This window comes from Chiloscyllium plagiosum, unplaced genomic scaffold, assembly GCF_037043375.1.
Source record: "Chiloscyllium plagiosum isolate Xiang-an unplaced genomic scaffold, Cpla_swu_hap1 HiC_scaffold_27, whole genome shotgun sequence".
Classification (NCBI taxonomy): Eukaryota; Metazoa; Chordata; class Chondrichthyes; order Orectolobiformes; family Hemiscylliidae; genus Chiloscyllium; species Chiloscyllium plagiosum.
The window spans coordinates 41,856,667-41,869,157 of NW_028270165.1; the positions used below are offsets into that span (position 1 = coordinate 41,856,667).

General features: G+C 46.1%; 1 non-coding gene across 1 annotated transcript; it reads right to left on the minus strand.

The window, feature by feature from the left end:
- Positions 1 to 491: 491 nt before the first annotated feature.
- Positions 492 to 563, minus strand: trnae-cuc (transfer RNA glutamic acid (anticodon CUC)). Its single transcript has one exon. It is a non-coding gene; the product is annotated as a tRNA-Glu (tRNA).
- Between the last annotated feature and the right edge of the window lie 11,928 nt (positions 564 to 12,491).

Here is a 12,491-nt window from a genome sequence, read left to right on the forward strand (position 1 = left end):
AGTAACAAGCCCTACAAACAAATCAACGAAATACCCATGAAACTACTGGTATCAGGATTCCGAGCAGAAGCAATAATGCAGAGACTCGAACAAACAGCCCTTCCAAGGATCCAACCCAAACTTTGGGTCCGCTACAGTGATGACACTTTTGTCATCAAAAAATGAAACAAATGAGAGGAAACCTACAACACCATCAACAATATCCTCGCTGACAAAAAATTCACAAAAGAGGAGAACAACAACAAAGTGCCATTTCTAGATGTCACAGTGGAGCGAACAGTCAATGGTAAATTCAAAACAGCGTCTACAGGAAAACAACCCGCACGAACCAAGAACTTAACTACGGAAGTAATCATCCCTGCACATACAAACAAATCTGAATCAGGACACTATTTCAACGAGCCACGAAACACTGCAGCACCCAGAAACTACTATAAATAATTGCATAGCGCATTTAAGAAGAATGCGTAGCTTGCACCCCTGAAAATGGCTTCCCTGACCGGGAATCGAACCCGGGCCGCGGCGGTGAGAGCGCCGAATCCTAACCACTAGACCACCAGGGAGATGCGGGTGCATGCTGTCAGCTCTACTAAAAATTATTTCCCTGCCCGGAAATCGAACCTCGTCCGCGGTCGTCAGCAAGCTTTCACCTGTGCATCCAACAATGTCATTTCTTGTATCCATTGTTCCCGATGCGGTCTCCTCCACATTGGGGAGGCTGGACACTCCTCGCAGTGTCAAGTCACGGCGCTTGAAGGGATATCTCCAGGACACCCGTAACAATCAACCCCATCGCTCTATGGCCCAACATTTCAACACCCCCCACCCCACCCCCCAACCCACTCTGCCGAGGACATGCAGGTCCTGGGTCTCCTCCATCGCCGCTCCCTCCCCACCCGTTGCCTGGAGGAAGAATGCCCCATCTTCCGCCTCGGATAAATTCAATCCCAGGACATGAATGTGGACTTCACCAGTCAACATTCCCCTCCCCCCACCTTGGTTCAGTTCAAACCTTCCAGCTGACCTGTCCTACCTGCCAATCTCCCTTCCCATCTATCCGCTCCACGCTCCTCTCTGACCTGTCACCTCCATCCCCACCCCATTCACCTATTTTACTCTTTGCTACTCTTTGCTACCTTCGGCCCAGCACACCCCCACCCCTAATTTATCTCTCCACCCTGGAAGCGTCCTGCCTCTATTCCTGATGAAGGGCTTTTGCCCGAAAAGTCGATTTTCCTGCTCCTCGGAAGCTGTCTGACCTGCTGTGCTTTTCCAGCACCACTCTGATCTAAACTCTAGTTTCCAGCATCTGCAATCCGCACTTTTGCCGACCCAATAAACCCAGTGTGCCGATTTCACATCAACAAACTGACACAAGCAGACACAACGTGTGCAGAAACCCTAGCCACATTACTTGACATAAAAGACATCTGGGAAATGATTTCCAGATAACTCAACCCTCTCAGCATTAAACAACGGCTAATGAACGTGAAATACCCGATACAAATAACCAGCAAACGAATGTTATTCACAAAATACCATCCAAGGAAATATATACATGAACTCTGCCGCACAGTTCTCTGTGGCAAGAAATGATGGGATGAGATAAGGAAGATTTTTTCAGCCAAAACGAATCGGCACTGCCTGGACAGCCATTTAAAATCAACGCTGTCAGGCCAGGATGGAAGACCCGAAGGGATGCTTCATCTGGATGATGCTGGAAAATGAGGCGTTGAGTTGGGGAAAGTAAAATGTGCCCGTGAGCAGCGTGTGGGGCTATTTCAGCTTCCCCTCCTCTGACAGCGCTGTGACTTGACTCCGATGTTCTCAGGGTCATTGACTGACGCGAGATAGTGAAAAGATTCTCATTCCCGCAGATCGGGAATTCAAACCGTATGCCGGCTTCAGGACAATGAGAAAGATTAATTGGGGTGTGTGAAGAAGCTGTGAGCTGCATTTCAAACAGGTAGGTGGAGTCAGATGCGTCATCCATTGCGCCCCGGCCCTGTGCGTATCTAACGCCACCATGCTGCAGAGTTCTGACGTTATCACGGACATGCGCAGCAATGGGAACATTCACAAGGTGAACAGCCAAAGATAATCACCGTCACTGCTTCCCTTCCATAGTCACAACTTTGTGAAGCAGTATCTTTCACTGGGAAATAAAACACCTTTGTCCTCAGGTGCCTGCTTCATTTCGATCACGACTTCACGCCCCTCACTGTTCTAGTCTCATTTCCAAACTCTTGGCTCATAGCCTCAAAAGCAGCTCTGCGGGTGTCTGCTTGTTCCAGCCTGACAGGCAGTGGGTTGCAGATTCCCGACCAGTCCCAATGTGATTGAAATATTTCAACCCCTCCACTGATTTACATCTTTAAAAAAAACGTGGAGCAATCTCCCTTTCTTTTTGACGACAGTTCTCAACTGCAGTCGGCAGGGTTCACACCTGCGTGGGGAAACCGCAATGGATTTCATGTCCATCGCATTCGCTATTAGGCCCACCAATACAGAACCACACTGACAGCTTCATTTCCCAGGTCTCTCTGCCTGTGGAGCTGAGAAAGAGTAAATCATTGCAGAGTTTGTTCGAATCCAATCACTTCACAGGTTTCGAAAGGGTTAAATATCTGCAAATGGCGAGTCTGCGTGTTTCATCCCGAAAGATGAAATGGACGTTCAGTTAAAAACAAAACCAGAAATTGCAGGAGCAACTCAGCAGGTCAGGCAGCATCTGTCGAAAGAGAAGCAGAGACAACATTTCAGAACTTTTTTTTTTCCTCATCCAGGTACAGCCAAACCTACTGAGTTGATCCAGCAGTTTCGCTTTCTGTCTCGGACTGTCAGCATCCGCAGTCCTTTACGTTAGAAATTCAATCAATTCAGAAACCCCTTTGTGCTTCCTCAGTGGAAAAGATTTCCGTTTGGGAAACATTTTCCTGACACCATTAAAAACACGCATCTTTGCAGCCTAGAAAGCCATAGGAGCGAGACCAACAAACGCTCTGTCCCGGTGTGGTCTCAAACCACCAACCTCCCGGTTAATAGCCGACCGCACTGACCAGTTGCACCATAGAGACAGGCTCGGACCGCAACGCACAGTCTCGTTGAGGAAGCTACTATTCAATTCATAATTCAACCTGCCCCGCCCAGAATTACCATTGTCAAAGCACTGATAAAATGGTCGTCTGGTGTCAGCTCGGATTTCAGGTCCTGATTTCTCTGTCCTTTGGTCTCCCTGTTCCAACAGAGTTAAATGTTGTCTGTTCTCAGCTCCGATCGATTTCTGCTGAATCTTTGACCCCCTTTTAAACCTTCTGGAGCAATGAAATATTCTGAGCCTCCTGGAAATGACAACTTATCTATACCTCTCCTGATTTAAAAAATCTCGATAAAGTTATCTGTCAACTTGCTAGGCTTCGTTGGAAAAATGTCCCAGCTTCTTCTTAACTCAAACCCTCCATTCCCAGCAGCACGCTGGTAAAGTAGGGAATAGGGATTTGTAGCAAATCACATAAATGTACTGTCTGAAAAAATCTGGCTGTGTTCTTGCCTGAGATATTGAGAGTCCCTCGTGTAAGTAATTACGAATGCAATTATTTTGGTCACAGAATTGAACAATCATTTTGCAAAAAAGGGGTCTACACTGATAAGGAGGTAGTGGTCACTTCTAGGGTAAGTGAACAGTTTGTAGATCAGGGAGATGAAGTTCCAGACACTTGGGAAAGGCAAGAAATGACTGTGATAAATAAGACAAAGAACTGTGGATGCTGGAAATCTGAATCAAAAACTGAGAACACTGGAAAAACTCAGCAGGACTGGAAGCATATGTGGAGAAAAAGCAGAGATAAGGTTTCCAGTCCAACAACTCCTCTTCAGGATTCTGAAATAGTTTGTGAGAACCTCTTAAGACGACTGCTCCGCTTTAAGACCATAATACACAGGAGCAGGATGAGGCCATTTGGCCCATCGAGTCTACTCCACCAGTCGATCATGGCTGATATATTTCTCCATCCCATTCTGCTGCCTTCTCCTCATAACCCTTGACTCCTTACTAATCAAGAACCTATCTCTGTCTTAAATGCCCTCAATGACTTGGCATCCTCAACCCTTCTCCTAGTGGAAACATCATCTCCACATCCACACTATCTGGTCATAGAGTAGCACAGCGCTGCCTGACCCACTGTGATCTTCAGCATTTGTTGTTTTCAGGAAGGATTCCAGCATCTACAAGAATGCGTTTCTAAATTTTGTACCCAAGTGGTTAGCTCTCCCTGGATCGCGTGAGATTTAACCTTACTCAACAATCCACTGTGTGGTACAATCAACAAAGTTCACAGTCCCCACCTCCTTTTGCACACGTCAGTAGCACAATCAGTGGTGAGCACTGCTGCTTCACAGCACCAAGGACCCGCGTTCGATTCCAGCCTTGGGGCGACTGTCTGTGCGGAGTCGCCCGCACATGAGCGTTTGCATATTCTCCCTGCCGTGTCTGCGTGGGTTTCCTCCAGCTGCTTTGGTTTCCTGTGCGGTTTCGGGAGAAGTGACCATACTAAATGGGCCCAGAGGGTGCAGTAAGTGTAGTGTAGTGTAATGGGTTAGGTGAAATTGTATGCATGGGTTACACTTTGGATGGTCTGTGTGGACTTGTTGGGCTGAATGGCGTGTTTCCACATTGTAGGAATTCTACGTGGCATTCCCCCAACTCCAGAGTCTCAGCACTCTTGGCTTTTCCCATGGACAGTGTTGGGGAGGGAAACATTGTTTTACACGGGAGGAAGGTTCAGCGAGTGTGAAGCTGAAAGTACACGCAGTGCATCGCATGAGCTGCTTTCACCGGTGTACCAGAGGCTGAGGGGTGACCGTACAGACGTTTATAGAGTCATGCAAGGCATGGATAGGTTAAATAGACAAGGTCATTTCCCAGGGATGAGAGAAGTCCAGAACAGGAGGGTAGTATGTTTGGCGTGAGAGAGGCAAGTGTAAGGCATGATCTGCCGGAGGAAGTAGTCGATGTCGGTCCAATTATAACATTTAAAAGGCGTCTGGATGGATATATGAATAGGAAGAGTTCAGAGGGATATGGGCCAAGTGCTGGTAAATGAGACAAGATTAATTTAGGCTATCTGGTCGGCACGGATGAGTTGAATCGAAGGACCAGTTTTTGTGTTGTGTATCTCTATGACTCTTGAGAATTAGCTTGAGCGGGGTGAGAATAGAGGGTGAGAGGGGGTGGATGGTGCTTTCAATTTTGTGGAAAAAGAAAAGAATGTTCTGCGTAAAGTAGAATTGCTTGTTTGGAATTTCTAACCTGGACTGACAGTGATGAGTTTTGTAATCTCTTTTTACAGATTATTTGAAGATCTGAAGACGCAAGTTTCCATATCAATAGATGAAGGGCTTTGCCTGAAACATTGACTCTGCTGCTCTTCAGATGCTGTCTGATCTGCTGTGATTTTCCAGCATTGCACTTTGATTCTGACTTTCCAGCATTTGCAGTCCTCAATTTCTCGTCAATGTCTGACAGTCACTGAATCCATCGGGACTATAACAATTTTCGACTATGATTCTGTGAGAAGGAACCAAGCTTTTTGGTTCCTGTTTCAGTACGTTTTCAGCATCAGTGAGACTGGAAGAGAGACCCGACTGTTGCAGCACTCTGATTGTGGAGCCAGAAAACGTCATACAGACTGGGAAGAGGAATTCACGGCAGAGAGGTGCTGCACACGTGTTTGTGTGCAGGTGAAGCTTCAGTCATGAAGAAACCTAAGGAATACCGCCCCGTGGAGAAACTGTGGCAGTGTGGCGACTGTGGGAAAGACTTCCGTTTCCCATCTGACCTGGAGACTCATGGGCGCAGTCACACCGGGGAGAGACTGTTCTCCTGCTCTGAGTGTGGAAAGGGCTTCAGCAATTCCTCCCGCCTGCTGAGCCATCAGCGGGTCCACATTAGGGAGAGACCCTTCAGCTGCCCTGAGTGCGGGAAGACCTTCAGCAATTCCTCTGTACTGCAGAGGTACCAGCGGGTCTACACGAGTGATAGGCCTTTCCCCTGCCCCGAGTGTGGAAAGGGCTTCAGCAATTCCTCCCGCCTGCTGAGGCACTAGGGGGTCCACACGGGAGAGAGGCCCTTCAGATGTCCCAAGTGCGGGAAGACCTTCAGCAGTTCCTACGTTCTGCAGAGGCACCAGCGGGTCCACACAGGCGAGAGGCCATTCGCCTGCCCTGAATGCGGGAAGGCCTTCAGCTATTCCTCCGTCCTGCTGACCCACCGCCGGGTCCACATATTAGAGAAGCCCTTCAGCTGCTCCAATTGCGGGAAGGCCTTCAACTATACCTCTGCTCTGCTGAGGAACCAGCGGGTCCACACCTGGGAGAGCTGAAAATGTGTTGCTGGAAAAGCGCAGTAGGCCAGGCAGCATCCAGGGAACAGGAGAATTGACGTTTCGGGCATAATCCCTTCTTCAGGAATGCACACGGGCTGAAGAAGGGCTCATGCCCGAAACGTCGATTCTCCTGTTCCCTGAATGCTGCCTGGCCTGCTGCGCTTTTCCAGCAACACATTTTCAGCTCTAATCTCCAGAATCTGCAGACCTCACTTTCTCCACACCGGGGAGTGCCCGTTCTCCTGCCTCAAGTGCGGGAAGGGATTCACCCAGGCATCCCACCTTCGGGTCCATACGGGGGAGAGGCCCTTCCCCTGCCCAGAGTGCGGGAAGGCCTTCAGCAATTCCTCCCACCTGCTGAGGCAAAGGCGTGGCCATACCGGGAGAGGCCGTTCACCTGCCCCGAGTTCATGCGGAGGTTCTCATCATTCTGCACCTTGTAGAAACACCAGCGGGCACACCTGTGCTCCCAACAATCTGATTCTGCTCGTGAAACTGCTGTGGGTCACTGCGAGGACTGAACCCCTACCCATTCTGACAGTGCTTATAGTGGGAGAGTCGGTCGGATTTTTTTGCTTTATGCCGTCGTGCTCCCCCACCCCCGCAACTTTGCTTCCAGTGGGCACTGCTGCTCGTTGAGACCAGGAGCTGTTCTCTCTCGTGTTTTCTGTCCAGTTTAAGAATTATTGGCTCTGTCTGGGAACGAGCTCCAGTCTGTAAGAAATAGCTGAATACTTCAGGGTGTCCATTCACATTCAGCAGTGACTTTGAAATTAAATTTACGGTTATGTGCCTGTGAACAACTCATCATCGAAGGATTGCCCAACTGCTTGGCAATCCATTGTTGGGAACTGTTTGCTTGAATTGATAATTTTAAAAATTCTCTTCCTTAACTTACACCTTCCATTTCTGTCTCTGAGATGGTGCAGGACTTGAACAAAAGGCTTAAATCATTGCTATTAACTGGATTATCTTGTTTAACTTTACCCAAGTAAATTTGCGGTATTCATAATTGTTTGTTCTTGTTCAAATTATAACTCTGGTGTGCAAGATCTGTTCATCAAGTGTGGTCCTCTTGATGAAACTGCTGTGGGTCACTCCCAGGACTCAGCCCCTGTGCATTCTGACAGTGTGTGTGCAGTGGGAGAGTCAGTGGGCTTTTTTGTTTTATGCCGTTGCCCCACCCTGCCCCGCCGCCAACTTTGCTTCCATTGGGCGTTGCTGCTTGTTGAGCCCAGGAGCTGTTCTCTCTAGATTCTACTGTCCAGTTAAAGAATTGTTGGCACTTTCTGGGAATGACTCCCAGCCTGTAAGAAATGGCTGAATGCTTCGGGGTGTCTATTCACATTCAGCAGTGACTTTTAAATTAGATTTACAGTTACGTGTCTGTGAAAAGCTCATAGTCCAAGGATTGCACAAAGGCTTGGCAATCCATTGTGTGAAACTGTTTGTTTGAATTGGTAAGTTTTAAAAAAAAATTCTTTCTTAATTTGCCGCTTAAGTTTCTGTCTCTGAGATGGTGGGAGACCTGATCAAAGGGTTTAAATCATTGCTATTAATTAGATTATCTACTTCAACTTTGCCCTAGAAAAGTTGCCGGATTTATAATTGTTGTGTTTTGTTTAAATTATAATGTTGATGTGCAAGATCTGTTCTTCATCAAGTCTGGTTCGGAACAGTTGAGAAATTGAGGGACATCGCATGTTTTAATTTCACTGTGTTGTGAATCTGGTGAGAGTGACATTCATTTGTATTGGGTTGCTTATCCTTAGTTGTAACGTCTTTCACCCCAACTATTCACTATGGTAGTGAGTTCCAGAGTCTCACCACACTCTGAGGTTTTTCATGAAATCCTTAGTACAGAATTGGAAGGGAAAATGTTGACGAGGGCAGAATATAGGGTCTTAACTGCAAAAGCCAGGAAGTCATTTGACAAAGTAAATCCATGACTCTGCAGGGACAAATAAGGAACTTTGACAGCAATGAAGAGGTCACACGTCAGAGTTCAAGATAATGGTCGTGACAAAAAGAAAAAGTACTCTGCCGATATTGGATATTGTAATTAAGCAAGTTTCTAGATGCTGTAGTTGGTTGAATACGATAATATAAGTAATGAAATAACCAAAACCACGAATGTAATTTGATGTTGGTAACCATAAAGCAAGTGTATACTATTGATTGATATAGGTCAATTGCGTGCAAGTAGGCCATTCAGCCCATCGAGTCAACATTGACTGACCGTCCCATCCAGACCCAGGTCGTTACCCGATGTCTGTAACCCTGCATCTTCCATGGTCAATCCACCCTCACCTGCACATCCTTTGGACTGTAGGAGGAGGCCAGAGCACCAGACGAAACCCACGCAGACACAAGGGGAGAATGTGAAAACTCCACACATACAGTCGGCCCGAGGGTGGGATCAAACCCAGGTCACTGATGCCGTGAGGCAGCAGTGCTAACCACCGTGCTACCACCACATGCTGCTCTCTAAAGAAGTGAATTTCAAAGACTCAGGAAACCTTGAGAGAAAAACAAAACTCTCCTTTCTTAAATGAGAGGGTAGTCTCTGGCTAGAAATGAGTGGACATTACATTTACATTAAGTCCTCTCCAGATATTATACAGCTTCATCAGATCATCTATTTCTTCTAAACTCAAACTGATACAAGCCCCGCCTGACATCCCCTTGTCCTTGATTGTAATTTGAGTAAATCAGTGACCCTCGACCTGACTGGCATGACACAGGATGCCCTCAATCCAAGTTGACCTTAACTGTCTGACCTCTTGACGCCTACGCCACCATGTGGTCAGCCGCAACTCAGCCCTGAACGAGAGCAGAGGAACCGAATAGACAGCAGTGGGGTGGACATTGCATTCCCAGAAAATATTGTTTAAGTGAGAAAGTTGTTCAGCTCACATTCGGATCATTGCAGGAACTATGTCTCCTGTCATTTAAATATCTTAGATCCCAATAACAGTCTAGTTTTATTGTACATTGTGTGTGTTTTACCTGATTTTCTGTTGCTGTCATTCCCATTAGGGTGTGTGAATTCAATACCAGATAATAGTCTCAGTTCTGAATTATCCTTGAGGATTGGTGTCGAACGTACTAAGTGTCAGTCAGAATGGAAGAAGCTCTACTGTTTATTTAACCCTTTGCTGTCATTGCCCTGGCACTGAATGAATGGGGAAGTGCAGTGGGAGTTTTACTCTGTATCTGAACCAATGCTGTCTCTGTCTTGGCAGTGTTTGTTGGGGACAGTGTTGAGTTAGCTTCACTTTCAATTTAAGAGTAGAGGAAGCATTATTCTGATTGTAATCCCATGCTGTCCTTGTCCTGGGAGTTTTAGATGGCATCTGTAATTGAAGTGAATGCAGACTTGCTGTGAGAGTGGAGGGTACTTCTACCTGAGCACACCCATCTTTGAGATTGCTGTGCTGATCAAGACAATCTCAGACACCTTCATTTACTTTTCCAACCAACCACAGGGTGGTTAAGGATGGTATAAATGCAGGCATTAGCAGCGATACCCACACCCCATGCATAACTAAATACTTTTTGTTTAAAAGTTATATTCACGTTCCAAACCCTCTAATGTACGATTACTTACATGGAAAATTCCTGTCTGTTTGGAACATCATTTTAAAACATAGGAATGTGTCAACCATGTAGAAATATAACAAGAACAACAAATGGAGAAGTTAACAGGTAATGAGCAGGACCAGAATGCTCGGTCAGTCTGACCTCCATGGCTGAGAGAGTTCTCCCAATTGTTGAAGTTATACCAGTGCCTTTTACTCTTGCGGCTTCCCAAAACAATTGTCCCTGATGTAAGATCATTCAATGACCCGAAGAACTAACTGTTTTTATCTGCATAGCTGCTGCCAGACTTGCTGAGTAATTCCATCCCTTCTGCTTTATTCTTTTAAGGGATTTGAGCTTCCCTAAGTCAGTGTGATGAAGAACTGCAGATGCCGGAGATCTGACACATAAAAATGCATAAATTGCTGGAGAAACTCAATAGGACTGGCAGCACATGTGGAGATAGAAGCAGAGTTAGCATTTCAAGTACTGTGACCCTTCTTCACAACTGTTCTGGACGCAGGTCAGGATATTGACTCTGTTTCTTTCTCTCTCTCTCCACAGGTGTTGCCAGACTGGCTGAGTTTCTCCAGCAATTTCTGTTATGACACTTTCACATGGTTGATGTTTGTTATCCATCCCTAAGTGCAAGGTGTCTTGCTTGTGCCAATTCAGATGGCAGTTTAAGAGTCAAGCACATTGCGGTGGGTCTGGAGTCACATGTAAGTCAGACCATGTAAGGACGGCAGTCTCCCCCCTGAAAGGACATTGGTGAACATGGGTTTTTATGACAACTGACACCAGTGCCATCGATACCATACTGAGACTAACTTTGAGTTCCCCATTTATGATTTGAATTATTCACATCTCACCTCTTGCTGTTGTGGGATTTGATCTCATGTTCCTTGGATTACACATCCTGTGACATTATGTCTATACTGTTGCTTCCCATCCTTTGCTATTTTGTGTTTGCTCTTTATGTCTTTGTCCTCTGATGTTTGGAAAATTGAACCTGTTTAAAAGATTGCCCTAAACCTGCCCCTTTGACCAAGTTTTTGGTCACCTGTCCTAATCTGTGCTCCGCTCTTGTGATTTTTAAAGGAATTCTCATTATGTTCACATGAAGCACTCTGAGATAGATAACTGTACCACAGGTATTATTTGAATGCAGCTTGTATCCCTATCTTAATATCTGGAAATAGAGGGTCATATTTTAAAAGTAGAAGACAAAAATGAGGATAATTTTTTTCTTTCTGATGGTTGTGTGTCTTCCTCAAAAGGCAGTGAATTCAAAATCTTTAAGGCAGAGGTAGATAGGTTCTTAATAACCAAGTGGGTGACAGATTGTCGGGGATGTGGAGGAATGTAGAGCTGAGGTTGTATTCAGATCAGCCATGATCTTATTGAATGTTACAGCAGGCTCGAAGGGCCGAGTGGCCTTCTCCCGCCCATTGTATATCTGTATCAAGCAGTCTGTGTCTCCCCTCTTATAGCTATGAACTGGGTCATTCCTTTCCAATATTGCGCCTTGTAGACAGTTAATTGAATACCATATGGCCTCCTATTGGGAGCAGGCACATTGTAGGAATTGCAGTATTGCTTGTGTTAATTTTGTTGCTTCTTACTCAGTGTTGCTGAGAATCTTCTAAATAAAAACCAAAACACTTCTATTATTATCGCACCAATGGAAGTGTTGGTTTGGATGTAACATTGGTGAATTAGCCATTCACATCTTTTCCAGAATTCTGTATTTAAAGCCCTCGAGTCTGGTTTCTGCCCCTGACACAGTTCTTATCAAGGTCATATTTGACATCCTTTGTAACGGTGACAGGGATGAACTTTCCCTCGTCGACCTGCGGACAGCCTTGATCAGGGTTAATGACAGTACTGACCCTCTCCAATATCGCTGTATGCTCTGGGAGGGTCTGTTTTTAGCATCTTCCGTTCTTATTTGTTTTACCGTAGCTGCTGGTGTTGGCATCTATACTGATGATATCCAACTGTGCCTGAACACCACTTCTCTCCTGACTCCTCTGTCGTTCATAATTTATCAATAATTTCATCTGAATGCCTGCCCAATTTCCAGCATTGGATAACCATAAACATTCCCTTAGTTAAATGTTGTGAAGTGTGAAGCCATTGTTTTAGACCCAAGTTCTACCTGACCCCCCGCCCCACCCCCACCCCCCACACCCCCCCCCCCCCCCCTACCCCAGTAACTCTGTTGACAGCTTTCTTGTCACATTTAAACTAGGATCGATAGATTCATGAACAGTCGGGGGATGAACAGTTACAGGAAAAGGGCAGGAAAGTGGATGTGGTAAATGTCAGATCAGCCACGATCCTACTGAATGGAGGAGCAGGCTCAAGGGGCTGAATGGCGTATTCCTGTTCCTATTTCTTATGGTTCCCGAGCCCTTACCTCTGATACAGGGCCATGGTTTCAGTATGTGCCATTACTGAGAGTGCTGATGTTCCCTTGTGTAATATCAACAACTTAGCAGCTGCTGAAACCTCTTGCTCCTT